Source organism: Pongo abelii, chromosome 5 (assembly GCF_028885655.2).
Source record: "Pongo abelii isolate AG06213 chromosome 5, NHGRI_mPonAbe1-v2.0_pri, whole genome shotgun sequence".
NCBI lineage: Eukaryota > Metazoa > Chordata > Mammalia > Primates > Hominidae > Pongo > Pongo abelii.
Genome location: NC_071990.2, coordinates 163,160,490 through 163,180,717, shown reverse-complemented (window position 1 = coordinate 163,180,717; position 20,228 = coordinate 163,160,490). Strand labels below are relative to the sequence as shown.

The window sequence follows — 20,228 nt, the reverse complement described above, 5'->3', positions numbered from 1 at the left end:
AAAACAGAAGGAAACATGAATTTCAATCTTGGGGGGCTGCAATGTATTTATTTATGTTACAAATAAAATATTTGTAATTTTTAAAATTTAAGTAGAGAGATACATTTTTTTTTTTGCCTTTTAAAAGTTGGATCATATTGGCTGGGCGCGGTGGCTCACACCTGTAATCCCAGCACTTTGGGAGGCCGAGGTGGGGGGAGCAAGAGGTCAGGAGATTGAGACCATCCTGGCTAACACCATGAAACCCCGTCTCTACTAAAAATACAAAAAATTAGCCGGGTGTGGTGGCGGGTGCCTGTAGTCCCAGCTACTCGGGAGGCTGAGGCAGGAGAATGGCGTGAACCTGGGAGGTGGAGCTTGCAGTGAGCAGAGATCGCGCCACTGCACTCCAGCCTGGGCGACAGAGCGAGACTCCGTCTCAAAAAATTAAAAAAAAAAAAAGTTGGATCATATCATATACATTATTTTTTTTCTTTTTTTTGAGTTGGAGTCTAGCTCTGTTACCCAGGCTGGAGTGCAGTGGCTCAATCTTGGCTCACTGCAACCTCCGCCTCCCGGGTTCAAGAGATTCTCCTGCCTCAGCCTCCTGAGTAGCTGGGATTACAGGTGCCCACCACCACGCCCAGCTAATTTTTGTACTTTTAGTAGAGATGGGGTTTCACCATGTTGGCCAGGATGGTCTCGATCTCCTGACCTCATGATCTGCCTGCCTTGGCCTCTCAAAGTGCTGGGATACAGACGTGAGCCACTGCACCCGGACTCATATACATTTTTGTTGACTCTGTATTGTAAGCGTCTTTGTGTCACTAAATACCCTTCCTCATTGTTTTTCCTGACCCTCCTAAGTCATTCTGTTCCGACTTAATTGTATTTTCTTTATTTTTGAGACAGAGTCTCACTGTGTCACCCAGGCTGGAATGCAGTGGCATCGTCTTGGCCCACTGCAGCCTCAACCTCCCAGGCTCAGGTGATCCTCCCACCTCAGCCTCCTGAGTGACTGGGACCACAGATGTGCACCACCACGACCAGCTAATTTTTGTATTTTTTGTAGAGACAGGGTTTCACCATGTTGCCGAGACCGATCTCCAACTGCTGGGCTCAAGAGATCCTCCCGCCTTGGCCTCACAGAGTGCTGGGACTATAGGCGTGAGCTTCTGTGCCCATCCAATTGTATTTTCAAAGAATTCTAGAAGAAGCAAAATTGCTGCATCTTCCTTTTCAGATTTTATAATTATTTTCTATTTATTCATCTATAATTGTTCACAATTTTTTCTAATTCATTTATAATATATTTGACCCTGAAGGAGCTCATAACCTAAAAGCAAAAGCAGAATTCAAGAGACACAGAATTCATCTAGTTTATGAAGGAATTCCCCAAAGTTTGGGAATTCGCAACATGAAACTTTTATTTACTTTTACCCAAAATAACCATGAATCAAGCAAATGTCTGGGTTGGAGAGAGGTCTCTCCCATTACCACTGCAAGAAACGAGTCACTGACTGCTGCCCACGACCTCATGTCAGAGGCCATAGTTTTGTCAAAGGAAGGTGGTCTCAGGGCCTCTAGAGGCCTCGTCACGCCCTCTACTGCTGCACACCTTCCTGTTCTGGCACTTGAGTTATAACCATTAACCCACTTATGCCTAGTGTTCCATTATTGGAACGCTAAGCATGTGGGAATTATTTATATCCTCCTGCTCAAGGTCATCACCAAGGTCTGATTTTTCACTTGTGCAAAAATTCAAAAAATTACACTCTCCAGCATAAATGGGTTAAGAAGATAATTACAATTCCCTACCATCATAGGCCTTCCATTCCCTAATCTGTAACAGGTAATGTATCCCTTTAGAAGAATCTAAACTGCTGCTCCCCCTCTCTGCTTTTGTTCCTCCTGCAGAAACTGCCCTATAGGTAGATTTGTAAACTATCAATGCCCTTATGTGTATCAAGAGCACGTCTCCCATGTTCGAATGGGAAACGTAAGGCCCGGGAAGTGGGCTTGGCATCCAACTGGCTCCCCTCCTTCCCACCTGGGAATGCGTTGGCACAAATGAATTTACAGGAGCTCTCAGGCGCAACTTCCATCCTCCCTGCGGGTCTTTAACCAGTGGCTGGACAGGCTGGTCTTAATGCAGGGTAACGTTGTGCAGCCTCTGGGAGAGGAAGAGGAGGTCAGGTGGAGAGGCCAAGAGAGCAAAGCCAAGGAAAGAGCTGGGGGCACACAAGCTTGGTGGAGCCCTCCTTTGTCCTGACCAGCTGAGTGACAGGCAGGTCACTTAACACTCTAGCTGTCAGCTTTCTCATCTATCAAAGGAACAGTTAGAGAATTGACCCCTACAGTTCAATTCATCTCTGTTTATTGGTATTCAATGTAGGAGAGACTGCATAGGAATCAATGAGGTAGAGAAGGATCTTTCAACAAATGCCTTGGATGCAACTGGTTAGCTATTTGGAAATAAATCCATTTAAATCTTCACAGAGGACTGTAACCAAAAAGAAGTGTAAGATGGATCGAGTAGCTAAAAACAAAATTAACTATAGAAAAACTAGATAAAATGAGTGAACCTTTGTCAGTTTTCTGCAGGATAAGAAATAAGCATAGAAGGAAGCCCTAAGTTTAAACATTGTGAAAGAAATTACAGTTCTTACTTCATCATGATTTAAACCTCCAATAAGCTGAGAATAAAAATAAACAAACTGAAAAAGTTGGTCACTCTAAATGGAATAGGCTAGATGTTATTCTATTTAAGAAAGCAATATGCAAGGGATAAAGGCACAATCAATAAAAAAGTCATGAAGGGGAAACAGCATTTAATAAATACTTTAAAACATGCAGCTTCATGGCCATTCAGAAATGCAGTTTAATGTAAGACTGTATAAAGATTTAATTTTGTTTTTCATTGTTTTTAAATGAGAATTCTTATTGCTGACAAACATGTAGTGAAATGGGTATTTATATATGTTGCTAGTAAGAATATAAACAGCTACAAATATTTTGGCAATATTTGGCAATACAAGCAATTTGTCAATATTCACCAGGTACCTTAAAATGTTTGTTTCTGGAATGCAGAAATGTTGTTTCTGGGAATATATTGCAAAGAAATAACCCAAAATTCAGAAAAAAAAAAGGTTTGTGCCCAGAATTGTTAAACATTGCACTATTTATTCTTGAAAAAACACAAAGAAGCCTAAATATAATAATGAGGCAATTAGGTAATAATTATGATATGTCTAGTATAACTACGAGAAGGGTATTTATATTCTAATATGGCAACTGAATATGATTTCACATTAAAGCCTAGAAAAGAGCATATAAAATAGATTTAAAATAAAATCTCAACTACTGTATATTTATTTTTAACTTTTATTGTAAGTTCAGGGGTACACGTGCAGGTTTGTTATATAGGTAAACTTGTGTCATGGGGCTTCTTGTACAGATTATTTTGTTACCAGGTATTAAACCTACTACCTCTTAGTTATTTTTCCTGATTCTTTCCCTACTCCCACCCTCCACCCTCTGGTAGGCCTCAGTGTGTATTGCTCCCCTCGATGTGTCCATGTGTTCTCATCATTTAGTTCCCACTTGTAAGTGAAAACACGCGGTGTTTGGTTTTCTGTTTCTGCGTTACTTTGCTAAGGATAATGGCCCCCAGCTCCATCCATGTTGCCGCAAAGGCCATGATCTCATTTTTTATAGTTGCATAATATTCCATGGTATATATGTACCACATTTCCTTTATCAAGTCTACTATTGATGGGCATTGAGGTTGATTTCATGTCTTTGCTATTGTGAATAGCTGCAATAGTGAATAGCTGTGAATAGCTGCAATAGTACTGCAATGAACATAAGTGTGCATGTGTCTTTATGATAGAACGGTTTATGTTCCTTTGGGTGTATAACCAGTAATGGGATTGCTGGGTCGAATGGTATTTCTGTTTTTAGGTCTTTGAGGAATTGCGACACTGTTTTCCACAATGGTTGAACTAACTTACACTCCCACCAATGGTGTATGTGTTCCTTTTTCTCTGCAACGTTATCAGCATCTGTTATTTTTTGACTCTTAAATAATAGCCATTCTGAGTGGTGTGAGATGCTATCTCACCGTGGTTTTGATTTGCATTTCTCTAATGATCATGATGTTGAGCTTTTTTTCATGTGTTTGTTGGCCTCAATGTATGTCTTCTGAAAAGTGTCTGTTCATGTCCTTTGCCCACTTTTTAATGGGGTTGTGTGTTTTTTCTTGTAAATTTATTTAAATTCCTTATGGATGCTGGATTTTAGGCCTTTGACAGATGCATAGTTTGCAAATATATCCTCCCATTCTGTAGGTTGTCTGTTCACTCAGTTGATAGTTTCCTTTGCTGTGTAGTAGCTCTTTAGTTTAATTACATCCCATTTGTCAATTTTTGCTTTTGTTGCAATTGCTTTTGGTGTGTTCGTCATGAAATCTTTGCCCATTCCTATGTCCAGAATGGTATTGCTTAGGTCATCTTCCAGGGTTTTTATAGTTTTGGATTTTACACTTAAGTCTTTAGTCCATCTTGGGTTAATTTTTGTATATGGCATAAGGAAGGTGTCCAGTTTCAATCTTCTGCATATAGCTAGCCAGTTATCCCAGCACTATTTATTGAATAGGGAGTCCTTTCCCCATTGCTTGTTTTTGTCAGCTTTGTTGAAGATAAGATAGTTGTAGGTGTGTGGCCTTATTTCTGGGCTCTCTATTCTGTTCCATTGGTCTATGTGTCTGTTTTTTGTTCCAGTACCATGCCCGTTTGGTTACTGTAGCCCTGTAGTATAGCTTGAAATCAGATACTGTGATGCCTCCAGCTTTGTTCTTTTTGCTTAGGATTGCCTTGGCTATTCAGGCTCTTTTTTGGTTCCATATGAATTTTAAAATAGTTTTTTCTATTAATAGTACTATGAAGAATGTCATTGGTAGTTTAATAGGAATAGCATTGAATCTGTAAATTACTTTGGGCAGTATGCACACTTTAACGATATTGATTCTTCCTGTCCACGAGTATGCAATGTTTCTTCATTCGTTTGTGTCATCTCTGATTTCTTTCAGCAGTGTTTTGTAGTTCTCCTTGTAGCAATCTTTCACTTCCCTGGTTAGCTGTATTCCTAGGTTTTTTTTTTTTTTTTTTTTGAGACCAGGCTGGGGTGCAGTGGCACGATCTGGGCTCACTGCAAGCTCCACCTCCCAGGTTCACTCCATTCTCCTGCCTCAGCCTCGCGAGTAGCTGGGACTACAGGCGCCTGCCATCCCATGCCCGGCTAATTTTTTGTATTTTTAGTAGAGACGGAGTTTCACCGTGTTAGCCAGGATGGTCTCGATCTTCTGACCTCATGATCCACCTGCCTCAGCCTCCCAAAGTGCTGGGATTACAGGTGTGAACCACCGTGCCCGGCCAGTATTTTATTCTTTTTTGTGGCAGTTGTGAATGGGAGTTTGTTGCTGATTTTGTTCTTGGCTTGTCTATTGTTGCTGTATAGGAATGCTACTGAATTTTGTTCATTGATTTTGTGTCCTGAGACTTTGCTGAAGTTGTTTATCAGCTTGAGGAACTTTTGGGCTGAGACTGGGGTTTTCTAGCTATAGGATCCTGTCATCTACAAAGAGGGATAGTTTGACTTCCACTCTTCCTATTTGGATGCCCTTTATTTCTTTCTCTTGCCTAATTGCTGTGGCCAGGACTTTTTTTTTTTTTTTTTTTTTTTGAGACAGAGTCTTACTCTGTTGCCCAGGCTGGAGTGCAATGGCACAATTTCAGCTCTCCGCAACCTCCGCCTCTGGGGTTCAAGCGATTGTCCTGCCTCAGCCTTCTGAGTAGCTGGGATTACAGGCAGGTACCACCACACCTGACTAATTTTTGTATTTTAGTAGAGATGGGGTTTCACCATGTTGTCCAGGCTGGTCTCGAACTCCTGACCTCAAGTGATTCACCTACCTCAGCCTCCTGAAATCTGTGATTACAGGTGTGAGCCACCATGGCCCGGCCAGGACTTCTAATACTATGTTGAATAGGAGTGGTGAGAGAGGGCATCCTTGTTTTGTGCCAGTTTTCAAGGGGAATGCTTCCGGCTTTTGCCCATTCGGTATGATGTGTTGCCTGTGGGTTTGTTGTAGATGGCTCTTATTATTTTAAGTAACGTTCCTTCAATACCTACTTTATTGAGAGTTTTTAACATGAAGGAGTTCAACTACTATATATTTAAAAATAAAAAAAGCCTCTGAAATGGTTTTATCTAGCAAAGGGGAGGGGAAAGCTTTATGTATTCACCAAAGAATAGAAGAAAACAAACCAAAATGTTGTCAATAGCTGTTCTAGGTGGTAAAATATCTACATTTTAGAATTGTACACATTTTGTATAATGAATTACTGTTATAATGGAGTGACTTTACCTTTCAAGAAATTCCTGGCTTTGCCTAAGTGATTTACACGGCGAGTATAATTTCCTTTAGTTTCACTGGATTTGTGTTTTAACAGAAGATTCTTTGTTTTAAAAAAAGTCGCCTCTGTGTTCCTCAACCAACATCTGAGTTCCTCATCTACAGGGGATTCTGCAGGTAATTTACTTTTATTTGAGTAATTTCATGTCAGTTTAACATATTGCCTCATGCAGTTTCAGGGCTGGTAGGAAGAGGACTCAACTTGGCTGCTTACAGCATGTAAAGGTATGGAGAGCAATCTTGTGGGTTCATCTGCGTGGATTTTGCAGGGAGAATAACTTGGTGCGTCATCTGCCCTGTGCTTAATGTAATGGGAAAGAAACCCAGGACTTTGTCACTTTATGCTCTTACTTTTGCGTTGTCTTTGACAGTTCAGTGTTACCACTATGAAAATTAAATTATGTTAGGTCATCTAGAGACTCAGATGGAATCAGTATTTATTGAGCATCTGTTCTGTAAGGAGTGGAAGGGGTGGAAGTCATCCCGGCCCAGGGTATATTACTCAGTAAGTGCTTTAGTTTATTGGGCATGGTACTTACCACTTAAAACCTAGCAAGGGTCTCTGTAAGAATCCCCTGTGCTAGGCCGGGTGTGGTAGATCACCTGAGGTTGGGAGTTCAAGACCAGCCTGACCAACATGGAGAAACCCCGTCTATACTAAAAATACAAAATTAGCTGAGTGTGGTGGCGCATGCCTGTAATCCCAGCTACTCGGCAGGCTGAGGCAGGAGAATTGCTTGAACTCGAGAGGTGGAGGTTGCAGTGAGCTGAGATCACTCCATTGCACTCCAGCCTGGGCAACGAGAGCGAAACTCTGTCTCAAAAAAAAAAAAAAAAAGAATCCCCTGTGCCTGTGCTCAGAAGTCTAATGCAATGTTAGTATATAGTAGAACTTAAATATGAATCAATGAATTTTTAGCTGAATGAATGAATGGGTAGCTCCTTGGATGGGAACCTAATGAATGAATATACTTCTCAATGGACGAATGAATGTATGCATGAATTAAACAACTCTGTCCTGGATTCTGCTTAAAAGTTGGAAAGAACCTCACCACTTCTCCAAGCATCTTTTGCTCTGAGCTTGATGACTGAAGTAAGAAAAGAGAGAGAAGGCCCTGACACATGTTTGATCACTGCTGCTGCTAATGAAACTTTTCGAGGAATAGCCAGTCTGTAATGCCCTCAAAAGCATCCTTCATATCCAAGTACTTCAGTATTCTTGTGGCCATTTTTCAGAGCTATCTAGAAACAAGGATACTGCAAGTCAACTTATTTTGGGCACTCGAAGCCAGCAATTCTGTCTTCAATAAATGATTCATGTCAGAAAAGCATTTAAGTGCATTTGTTTTCTAATAAGTCTCTCTTCAGGTCCATTATGCATGAATCAAGTTGGGGAAGTTGCCTGGGTTCATTTGGCATCCTTTATGAAAATCAAAGAAATGAGAGATTTAAAATCCAGCCACATTGATTCTCCCGCCTTCCTCGCACTCCTTACCAGAAACTAGGATTGGCAATGACAGGATCTCCGAGAACTCAAGGATTGAGGGCACTTCATGGACAGTGAGGAGGAGAGGGAGGGCCCACCAAAGAGAAAAGAGCCCAGTTTCTGGTATCTGAGATGCAGAAGAAAATGAACGGCCACTTGCTTATGTCCCCCTAAACTGCTCCCCTGAGCAGTCCCTCACTGAACCACCCCACTAAAAGTGAGCTCCTGTGGCCTCAATAGAGGCAGCAGAGTGCTTCCTCTGAGCTCTACTCCTGGCGAGCCCTCTAGGGTGCTTAATGCCACCTTAGTTTCCATGAATCAGAAGCACTGTGGTTAAAGGCACGTGCACAAGTGGCCCCATTTCCCATTTTCCAGAACCATAAAATTGGGACTGATACCCGATGCCTAAGCATCTGCCCTGCAGAAGGCTTCCACATCCATCACCTCCTGAAATCTCCCACCACCCCTGTGGGGCCGGCGTGTATGTCAGTACGTCCTATTGACAAAGGAGGAAGCTGAGCACGGCAGAGGTGACGTGACCAAGGGGATGAGGATCGATGATCGAGAATCACACTCAGGTCCCCTGACTCTAAATACTGGCTACCTCCCCTGCTGCATTTATTTATTCCACCATGAATAGAGTCGCAATTTCTCGGTTCCCAAGGAGGTTTCTACCCTGGTTGGCGTAGGCCAGTGCAAAATAAGTTGCCAGTTGGTGTACGGCTTGCTAGTAGGCATGTGTGCGAAATTAAGTTAGCATTTGCGGGAGAGTTCTCATGCCCACGTGCTTTTGCTACGTGGCCTTTGGCTCTGGTTGCTATCACTTCACATCTCCTTGGTTTTCTGAGATAGCCTGCCTCTGACACTGGGACTCCCCAGGCCTGGGGTTTTGGCCCATCTGTCTATGGTTGGTGACCTTTACTGATTAGGAGCTTTGCTCAGGGGGCCAAAGACAGTGTTTCATCTTAGGCTAAGTGGTGGAAGGCATCAGTCACTCTTACTGGATCAGTTGACCCAGACAGAGTAGGTGGGCTAGGCCAGACCAAAGGGAGAGATGTGTGCAACCTTGTCGGCTTTACTGGATCGGAGATGTCAGAGAATGCAGTTCGCTGTCTCTGTTTAGTGGTTCAGTATTATTATCCTCATGGTTTCCTGGCCGGTCCACTGACACAGCATCAAAATGTGAGTTTGTTTAGCCATAATGGAGCCAGCTTAAAGGTTGTAGAGTGCTGAAATACGGAAAAGATTACGCTTGTAACCCTTTCCCCAATGGTTATTAAACATGAAAATACTAAATGATAAAATAAGCTTAAGGAAACTGCCAACATTTTAAATTTCACCATAAACCTTAACTTTAAAGGCTTTTTATTGTTTTTGTTGTATTTTGAAATATTAAAGATCAGATTTTATTTAAAAGTCTTCTTTGGTGCCACGATTTGCTGGTGATGTAGGAACGCACTGTCTGCACTGGTGTCAGCCCCGTCCTCACCCCTGCCTGGAAGACTTCCTGCTTCTTTGCAGGAGGCAGACGGCGCTGTGACCTACCTGTTTTTTGCATCTTCTGTATTTGTTAGAATCGTGTCCTCAGCTCCTCGCTGTAAGTCTGTTTGAGATCAGGAAAACACAGGTACATTCAGAGAGCACCAAAGTGATGAGGGTCTTGGTCTTCTCAATACCAGTGTTTATTTCCCTTCCACAAGGTGGAAACAAGGCCTACATCGAATATGCAACTCATTTCTTCAATGAGATTTATGCAGGGAATTGACAGTTAACCTGTTATTAGGAAGAGAGCCTCAAAACCAATGACTTTGAACTGCCTTCCTCTGGGCTGGGAATAAGGACATAATCATTTCATTAAAACTTGTGAGTGGGCTTTGAGGGTCTTAGGAGTCACTTCAGCTCAGCGTCACCCTGGAGATGAGTGGATGTCAGGATAAAAATGTCCACCTGAGGAAAATCTTATTGAAATAAACAAACGGATCATGAGATCCACAGTGGAGAAGTGAGTAAGAAAAGCTGGTGATGGTTGGGGGTCAGGGAGAAGGGGTCGAGGGAAGGAGGGAGACCGGTCAGCCCGGGAGGGAGGCAAGGACTTCAACTGAGGGTTCTTCCTGCAGCCGTTGCGCTGTTTCTGTGCATTCCTGTGTGTAATTGTTACAGCACGGTGGGAGGCAGGGAATTTCACCTCCGTTAGCAGATGCAGACCCGGAGGCTGAGAGAGCATAAGCTACTGACCCAAGATTGCACAGCTAGGAAACAGGGCCTCTCCTGCAGGCTCTGGCCACCCAGCCTTGTGGTGGGCCAAGTGCGCAGGATGGCCAAGGCTCTGACGTGAGCTGCCAGTCCTGACCACGTTGCCTTGGTGACAGTGGGGGTAGAGTGGGAGGTGGTTTAGGTGCTGAATAAAGCTCTCTCTTTTTGTTTTTAGTGCCGGCTGGGGATGCCAGCCACCTCACGCCTGCTTCTGCCGGCCCAGGGCCGGGTCTTGGGCCATTTCCCTACTTTGGTAACCCCAAGGGGAGAGCTGCCCCTTCACTGTCCCCAGCTCCCATGTCGTTCCAGCCCTCACAGGCTTAGTATTGAGCTGACAGCCGCGGCCACGTAGCAGCAATGATGATGATGAAATTGACAATTTCAACATGCATTCTGCCTTCTTTCCATGTTTGAAAAGGTTTCATTATTTTTTTTGAGACACAGTCTGGCCCTGTCGCCCAGGCTGGAGTGCAGTGGCGCAATCTCCACTCACTGCAACCTCCACCTCCTGAGTTCAATCAATTCTCCTGCTTCAGTCTCCCGAGAAGCTGGGATTACAGGCACGTGCCACCACGCCCAGCTAATTTTTGTGTTCTTAGTAGAGACGGGGTTTCACCATGTTGGCCAGGCTGGCCTCGATCTCCTGACCTCAGGGGATCCACCCACCTCGGCTTCCCAAAGTGCTGGGATGACAGGTGTGAGCCGCTGCACCCGGCCAAAGTTTCCTTATTAACCAGAATATAATGTTGTGGACGTTTCCCCTGTTTGGAAGATTAATTTTTCTCATTTCTGTTTGGATTTATCATATTGGATTTTTCATCAGGAGTTGATAAAATTTTTTGGAGACTTCACAGACTGAGCATAATTTTAAAATATGCTTCTGCTGAGCATTGTTTAAAATAGCTCATACACCCTCGGTTGTTGGAAATGCATCTAGCCAGCTGGCACCCTCAGAAGGTGTACCTACTCTGAGGTCTGCACCCTCCAGCCCCACGAGGCTGTGGGCGAGCTGGATGGGGTTTGGAGGTTGTGGCCTTCTACTTGGAGAAAAGGTGCCACTGAGGCTCCCCAGGACTGACTGTGAAAGGGAAGTCACTTAAATACTCATGAGCACCCCAACAGTCAGAAACAAGACCATGGATTGAAATCCCAGGCGTCCCGGAAGGCTGAAGTTCATGAAGTCTAGCATGTTGGGCTTCTTGTCTTATAGGCAGCGTTAAGAGTGTGAGACTGGTTAAAAGCGTGAGACTGGCCCAGGCCGGGCCCCCACAGTTACTCACCATTAGCCCTTTACACTTCACCTCCTCTAACTAAACCTCGGTTTTCACATCTGTAATGTGAGAATGGCAATACCTTCCATAGTTTTTGTGAGAACTAATGGGATAATATACGCTAAACATTTTTTATACTGATGCTGCTGCACTGGTTATGATTCAGAAGCCCTGTGATGTTTAACTGTAAACATTTTCAGCCAGGTGCTGTGGCTCACGCCTGTAATCCCAGCACTTTGGGAGGCTGAGGCAGGCAGATCACTTGAGGTCAGGAGTTCGAGACCAGCCTGGCCAACATGGTGAAGCCCCATCTCTACCAAAATTACAAAAATTAGTCGAGCGTGATAGTGGATGCCTGTAGTCCCAGCTACTCGGGAGGCTGAGGCAGGAGAATTGCTTGAACCCAGGAGGCAGAGGTTGCAGTCAGCCGAGATTGCGCCACTGCACTCCAGCCTGGGCAACAGAGGGAGACTCCATCTCAAAAACAAACAAAAACAAAAACATTTTCATCTCATAGCAGTTAAAGCTACAGAAAGCCTTAGAGAACACTTAATTTCCTTCTGCCTTACTTCTTCTCATGACAGAATAAGTTACCAAGGTTTTCCATCTGTGTTTGCTTCTGAGTCTAGCTTTCTGTGGACTAGGTATAAAAGCTCTTGCCAATTTGTTTTTCTCTCACAAGCTACTCAGAACCAACTATTAAATATAAACTTAGAAGCATCAGTTTTCCATAGACCTGAGTTTTTATCATGCAACAGTGGGGCTTTGAAGAGGGACTAAAGGTTATTTATTAGAGGACATAGTGAAAAAGTTAAGTATGATTTACGGTTTCTTCAGAGTTTGGTTTGTTTTAACAGACATCATGTACTGGACAAAGGACTATTCTATGAAATTTTAAAATACGTGAATTTTGTATAGGCTTCTGCCATACCATTAGATGATGATTTTTTTTTTTTTTTTTTTTTTTTTTTTGGAGACAGAGTTTCACTCTTGTTGCCTAGGCTGGCGTGCAATGGCGCAATCTCGGCTCACTGCAACCTCCACCTCCTGGGTTCATGCAATTCTCCTGCCTCAGCCTCCCGAGTAGCTTGAGATTACAGGTGCCTGTCACCACACCCAGCTAAATTTTGTATTTTTAATAAAGATGGGGGTTTCACCATGTTGGCCAGGCTGGTCTTAACTCCTGACCTCGTGGTCCGCCCACCTCAGCTTCCCAAAGTGCTGGGATTACAGGTGTGAGCCACTGCACCTGGCCGATGATGATTATTTTTTAATTGAGGACTATGTTACTTAGAGCTCGTCTCAAAGACAGTTAAATCCAGTCTAGAATACTTTCTCTCCTGTTTGGTTGTAGGAATTAGGCCAACTGAACTCCAGGGGAGCCAAAACTGAACCCAGCCTTGTCTGCCAGGAGTGAGAACTGAGCACCTTCCTCAGGCCTGCACAAGGTAGTTGCTGCCCAGGTGGAGACTTTGGCCACATTCATCCGACCTGAAGGAGTGCTGGTGATCTGAATGTAGTGTGTGCTGGACACCAGCGCCCTCATTTCTCCTGGGACTGTATCCACTCCCCTCTCCTCTGCGGGCACCACAGTACCTGGGGATTCTGTATCCTGGAGACCAAAATATTGGTTCAGAAACAGAATCTGCCAGCTGCCCCCACTTTAGCTGTGCTGCTCTCTTTGCCAGTCCCTGAAGTTTTTATTTTCTTTTATTCGTCTGGTTAACCTGGGCCACTTGAGAATCTTCTCTGTAGATGGGAGTTGGGGAAGAGTGGCAGAGCTGGATCTCTTAATCACCGTTGAGGAAGAGTGCAGTGGCATAGAGGAAAAAGCTTGCCTTGGGAAGGCAGCCGTGTGTTTGACTTGGAAGGGATCTTGGAGTGTGCCTTGTCAGTTTCTTCCTAAGGATAAAGATGCTGAAGCTGTAGTCTTGAATCCAGCCCAGGCTTCCAGGTGGACAGACTTGTATAAGTGTGTGTGTGTGTGTGTGTGTGTGTGTGTGTGTACACAAAGATAACTGCTGTTAGTGTTTTGGTAAGGCTTTCTTTTCTTCCGGTTTTTTTTTAGAGTTGTGATTATTTTCCCCACATGATTTTGTATCCTGTCACTTAATATCATAATGAAAATGTATCCATTTTACTACAAACCTATTTTAGTGACACTTTACCTATTCCATTTGGTGGGTCTTCCATAATTCAGTTTTTTGTTTCCTTATGTCAGAAATACAAATTGTTTCTAATTTTTGGCATTAGAAACAGTAGTGGTTGAATATCTTTATACATAGGGAATTTTCTGAAAGTTAATTTTGTCCTTAAGATAGTTAGAAATTGGTTTACTATTAGGTGGTATGAAGCTGTTTAAGGCCCTAATGTGTGTGAAATTGCTTACTAAAAAGATGGATTTGTACTCACACTGAGGCTAGGGGTCCCATTCTACCTCGTCTCTGTAGAATGGAGTATTATCATTAAAAACAAAAAGCCTAGTTTGGAATGTAAAAAGTAGTATAAAAGAATTTGCATTCATTTCTTTGATCTCTTTTTGTATGTTCTGGATTTTGAGGTCAAAAGAGCTTCAATAATGTGTTTAGATTTTAATGATGATGCTAAAATGGGCAGGAGCATTATTTCAGCAATTCTTCTTGGACTGATTTCTTCGGAAGAAAGAAAGTTTTGCCTCTTCTACAACCCTGACCTGGTTGAGTGCTGCAATGTGAATATATATTAAAAACAAACAAATAAATACCTTTTAAATCTAGCTAGTGGCAGAGTTAATCCCATTTCAGGTTTAGCCTGTCTTCCTGAGTATGACTGAAGTTCATGCTTATTTAATAGTTTCAGAATTTTGAATAAGACAGAATATGAAGTCTTAACTAAGGTTATCTTGTTGCCTAATTTAATGCATTAAACTGACAGCTCTCTATATAGAGAAGGATGCGGTTTGGATTCTTTCATGGGGAAATTCTGAGTTTTCTTTCATTTGCTTATGTTTTCACCAACATAGGCTGGGCAGCATATGGTACCATCTGCCTTACACCATACATAACTCACTTCAGGAGTCCCATCAACCAAACGCTGTGCTGGAGTGTGTATGCCTGGCTGTCTGTGTCTGTAGAACTTCATGGTACAAATGGTACCTGAGAAATTCAGTGCTAGAGTGAGAGTGTTTGTCTCGCTTGCACTTTAACATATTCTTATGTGTATTAATTAGTCCATTCTCACACAGCTAATAAAGACATACTCGAGACTGGGTAATTTATAAAGGAAAGAGGTTGAATTGACTCACAGTTCTGCAGGGCTGGAGAGGCCTCAGGAAACTTACAATGATGGCAGAAGGGGAAGCAAACACAACCTTCTTCACATGCTGACAGGAAGGAGAAGCGCCAAGCAAAAGGGTGAAAAGCCCCTTATAAAACCATCAGATCTTATGAGAACTCACCATCACCAGAACAGCATCAGGGTAACCTCTCCCATGATTAAATTACCTCCCACTGGGTCCCTCCCACGACACGTGGAGATTATGGGAACTACAATTCAAGGTAAGATTTGGGTGGAGACACAGCCAAACCCTATCACCTCATCTCCATCCCACGCTTTGGGAAGATTACATAGTTAAGGAAGGTAAAGTACATGTGAGTGCTTGTGACTGCATTATTTCCCATTTCTGAGTCACTAGCAGAAAAGTATAGGTTAGAATGAAAACATATGGGGGAGGATGCTTTAACACGTTACAGGTAAATCAGAGACAATGTCTTGATCTAGATGTGTAGAGAAGGAAAACTGAGTTGACGACTGTCTCATTGGCTTTCCCAGGAGAGACGAAGTCATCTGTCTTAGCTGCTCCTTCTTTGCCTTCTTGCAAATGATAGAAAAATCTCCCATTACTTGGGTGCTCCCTTTTCCAGGCATCCTGGCAAGTGTTTCAAATGCTTTACTATACTTGATCCTTGCAACCACCTCATGCTGAAGTTATTGTTCTGATTTTACACATGAGGAGAGTGAGGGCCAAGTAAGTTAATCAACTTCCATAGCTGTAAAGTGGCCAAGCCTGGATTTGTAGCCAGACTGCCTGACTCTCAGTGCCCTCTCCACAGAGGAAGCTCCAACAACTATGTTGCATTCCACCCTCCACCCTCCCGTTACCCCCCACCCCCACCCCCCCAACACACAGCAGTGCTTGGCTTCCAGGTGGTCTCGCGTTGCTTGCACATTTCAGAATTTCTCTTGTCTGGTGCTTTGGATGATCACCTTTCTGCTCACTTTAATAGAGCATGCCAACCCTGTGGTCCTTCCTCAAGTTAGCAAGCAGTGTACCCTTTCTCCCTCAGAGACTTGTAAGCGTCTCACCTTTGTGGCATATGCCCATCATCTGCCCACACCTAACCTTCACGGGGGCTGGGAAACGGACTCTGTCCAGTTCTGTGCCCAGAATGGGGTGGATTTCATTCTCGTCATAAAAAAGGATTGTAAAACACAGAGAAGAAAAGGAGATCAGCCATAATCCTTCTGCCAACATTTAGCCACTATTAATAGATAGTTATAGATATAGTAATAGATGTAGGTATGAATGACATATATGCACATTATTATTTTACAGTTAAGAATTATACTTCTTTGTGAACTTTTCTCACTCAGTGTATTCTAATATTCTCTAAAGGTCTATACCCGCTGACTTAACCCCTTTGGTACACTGTTGGCTCATAGTCAACATCTGCTATGTATTTAACCCCCTTTGTCTCTCCCATCCTTATATGAATGACTCAGTTTTTACGTCCAAGTGGTGCTGAAGGAGACTCCTTCTGGTATTCAGTAAGAAACCTTGCTAATGTTAATGATGGTTACCCACTTTCTCAAATAGCCATGAACTCCTTTCACACAGACTCATAGCCAACACTTTTTCAATATGTGCCCTTGAGGACTGCCAGAGACTTTGCCAAATGATTGGCTAAATTCAATATCTACTAATCTACCAGTGGCCTGGGAAATAAAGGTAATTTGGATTAGATTATGTCTCCTTGAACCTGTTGTGATTCCTAGTGACAACTGCTTTTTGTCTATGTTTTAAATGCTGGTGCAGTCATTTTCAGGTGATCTATATTGAGCTCATGGGTCAGATGCAGCCTTCTGGAAAATTCCAATAATGTATCCAGATAGGGTTTCCTGGCATTTTTCCTATTCTCTATGATTTAAAAATGTCTTTTTGTTTCCGTAATCCCTTTTGCATGTTGCCTTAGTTCACTAGGTTGTGATTTGTCTGGGACTTGTTATCTGGAGAGAAGCCTCCCCCTGCCTTTTATTTATTTATTTTTGTTTGAGGTGGAGTCTTACTCTGTCACCCAGGCTGGGGTGCAGTGGCACAATCTCGGCTCACTGAAACCTCTGCCTCCCAGGTTTAAGTGATTCACCTGCCTCAGCCTCCTGAGTAGCTGGGATTACAGGCACCCATCACCACGTCCAGCTTTTTTTTTTTTTTTGTATTTTTAGTGGAGATGGGGTTTCACCATGTTGGCCAGGCTGGTTTTGAACTCCTGACCTCAAGTGATACGCCTACCTGGGCCTCCCAAAGTGCTAGGATTACAGGTGTGAGCCACTGCTCCCGGCTTCCCCCTTCCTTTTAATGCTTTAAGCCCTCATCAGGTCACCTGTCTGCCCCCAGAGGTAACTGTGCCAACCTCTGTAGCCAGATTTCTTTGTGTGAACCTGTTGAAAGAGAATTCCCAGTAGGATATGGCCTCCTGCACTCCCATCCCTAGGGTCTCTCAAGGTCATGGGGTGAATTTCAGGAAAAAGTAAAGGTTAAACGCTGCTTCTGAGCTCACTGATGGGAAAACACCTGCTGTTTCATTTCATAAGTACCAAAACCCAGAAAAAGGCAATACATCATATTTACTTTGTCAAGCACATGAGTTCATCATTTTTGGCCTTGATAGTAAGAAACATCTCCTTTTTTTTTTTTCACACAAATATGGCATAGCAGCAGCTTCCTAGTTCTCTGTTGATTTAGAAACTCTATAAGTACTGCTCTGATATGCTCAGAAACAGCATAAGTTCTTTGTCATATTCTTGCCTCATATAATAAGCCACTGAAGTGGATTTGCTGGAAAGACTCTTTCCATCACATTCTAGGTACTTGCAAAGCTAAAAGGGAAACAGGCAAAGTATTTTTAAAATGTTTCTTTCCAGCTATTTTCATCGCTGGCCAGATATTTATACCATTTTTCCTCACCATGACATGAAATTGGCTAATTGCCATGTTGGAAGAGAAAGTGCTGTTTTAGTCAAGATGGGAAAGATGCTGATATGGTTTGTATCTGTGTCCCTGCCCAAATCTCACGATGAATTTGTAATCCCCAATGCTGGAGGTGGGACCTGCTGGGAGGTGATTGGATCATGGGGGCGGAGTTCTCATGAATGGTTTAGCACCGTCCCCCGTTGGTACTGTATAATGAGTGAGTTCTCTTGAGATTTGGTTGTTTAAAAGTGTGTGGCACCTCCCCCTTCTCTCTCTTTCGCTTTTCTTCCTGCCCTGTAAGACGCCCGCTCCCCCTTTGCCTTCTGCCATGAGTAAAAGCTTCCTGAGGCCTCCCCAGAAGCAGAAGCTGCTGTGCTTCCTGTATAGCCTGCAGAACCATGAGCCAATTAAATCTCTTTTCTTTATAAATTGTCCAATCTCAGGTATTTCTTTATAGCAGTGTGAGAATGGACTAATCCAGATGGGTCCCCAAAACGTCTACCTGGAATGAACTTAAGACATACGTCACACATTTGTCCTCCAGACACACCTCTATATAATTCAGCCATGTTTCTTTTAATAATCAGCCCTCATTCTAAAGTCAGTTAAATTATTTAACAACTCAAGCACTTCTCACCTTCTTTTTCAGAGGATGCCTTGACTATTCTTATTTTGGCATTTGCATATAAATTTGAGAATCCGCCTAAGTTTCATGAAATCAAAAAGCAATAGCCTCCCTGGGATGTTGATTAGAATCTGTTGTCCCTTTTTACTGATGGAAAAACTGAGGTGCAGAATAGTTAATGTGCCCAGAATAGGGTATCAATACACAACTAATAAGAGATAGGGCAGAGCTGCAAACTTGGGCAGCTGAACTCTCCAGCCCACATGCAACCACCCCACACCAGGCTAGGAAATGGGCCTCGAAGGCAGAAGTGGAGCCGAAACTCAAGACCCAAAACAAACCAAGCCTTGTCTGATTTCTCTTTAGGCTCATCTGCTTGGGGTTCCTCTTTACACTTCACCAATGCCATCATGCATCATGCATCATGCATTGCTAGTGAGGGTTTTACCCGAGGGCACGGTAAAATTTCAATTTACCTTGAAATTTTATAAGGAAAAAAGAATTCTTAATTTTTCTTCCTAATGCCCTAATATGGAACTGGACACTGAGGAAGGCAGCATTTAACCCCCTGCATTTCTGATGTCAGCTGGCTTCCTTTTCTTAGTGTAGATTTGGCAAAGCGAAGGATTTGTCAAGTAATTTACAAACGCTAGACCCCAGAAACCTAGTGAAAAACCAAGCTTGGCCTGGCCAGATTGTCTTGACGCTATTAGTGGCTAATCCGGGGACAATGAGCAAATTGCATGAATATTCAACATCAAACTGTTTCTGCTGCCAAGCTGCAAACCCATGTAAACCGCTCCTATTTATGTGGCTCCCAAAGTCAAGTGCACTGAGCGGGGGCTGCCAGCTTAACGCCTATTCCTCAGTGGGAGCCTGGGAGTGTTGAAACTCAGTAAGGAGTTTTCCAGCCTGGAAATATCTGTGGAAATGCCGTCTGCGAAAGGCCAGAGATGTGATGATTCAGACCCTGCAGGGCCTGGATTTGTGCCAGAGAGTGGAGCTTCTGGGGCCTAGAGAATGGGATGTCTCAGTGGAGCTAAGATGCTTTCAGAGAAATCAGGCCAAAAGCTTCTTCCCATTTCCCTCCTATTAGAAACTTATAGGAATCTTGCAGGAATGCAGCCTGCCTTCCGGATAGTCCCAGTAAGTGCAAACATGCCTCCCTGTGACTCTCCATATGCCCGAAACCGTCCTCAGAGCCAACCTGCATGACCCAGGAGTGACTCCACTCAAAGCTGTGCTGTCTTCTGCCCTTGGGGGAAGTTCTGGGCTGCTCTGCAAAAGGGAGTTGTGAGCCCAAGAGAGCTCCCGCCTCACATCTCAGGAGCAAAACACCCCTGACACGTGCAGGAGAAAGAGCTCAGAGTTAAAACTGAGCCCCAAGATCAGTTACCGATTGTGGCAAGCTTAGGCAAGTTGCCCAACCTCACCATTGCCTCAGTTTCTTATTCTGAAAAATGGGATGATAAGAATACTCGTCTTGTGGGATTCATAGGAGCCTTAAAATGAGATCATATGTGTGAAACTCTTACAGATGCCCCTCAATTTATGATGGGATTACATCCCGATAAACCCATTTTAAATTGAAAATATTGTAGGTCAAAAAGGCATTGCATACTCCTCACCTACCAAACATCATCATTTACCTAGCCTGCCTTAAACATGCTTAGCACATTTACGTTAGCCTACAGTTAGGCCAAATCATCTTACACAAGGCCTATTTTATAACAAAGTGCTGAATAGGCCATGTAATTTATTGAATACTGTATTGAAAGTGAAAACCAGAATAGTTGTATGGCCTCGAATTAAAATTTCTCTGAATGGATATTGCTTTTACACCATCGTAAAGCTGGAAATTTTCAGTGGAATCATAAGTCAAGGACCATGTGTACACAGATTGTTCATTA

General features: G+C 43.2%; 1 protein-coding gene across 4 annotated transcripts in view; it reads left to right on the top strand.

Moving 5' to 3' along the window:
• The window catches only part of AGPAT4 (1-acylglycerol-3-phosphate O-acyltransferase 4), a 140,601-nt gene that overhangs the window by 20,819 nt on the left and 99,554 nt on the right, over positions 1-20,228 (top strand). Inside the window, exon 2 of one of the 4 annotated variants that reach the window (XM_009242417.4) lies at positions 12,819-12,912. The gene's annotated coding sequence lies outside the window, so the exon portion shown is untranslated. 4 annotated transcript variants of the gene reach the window in all.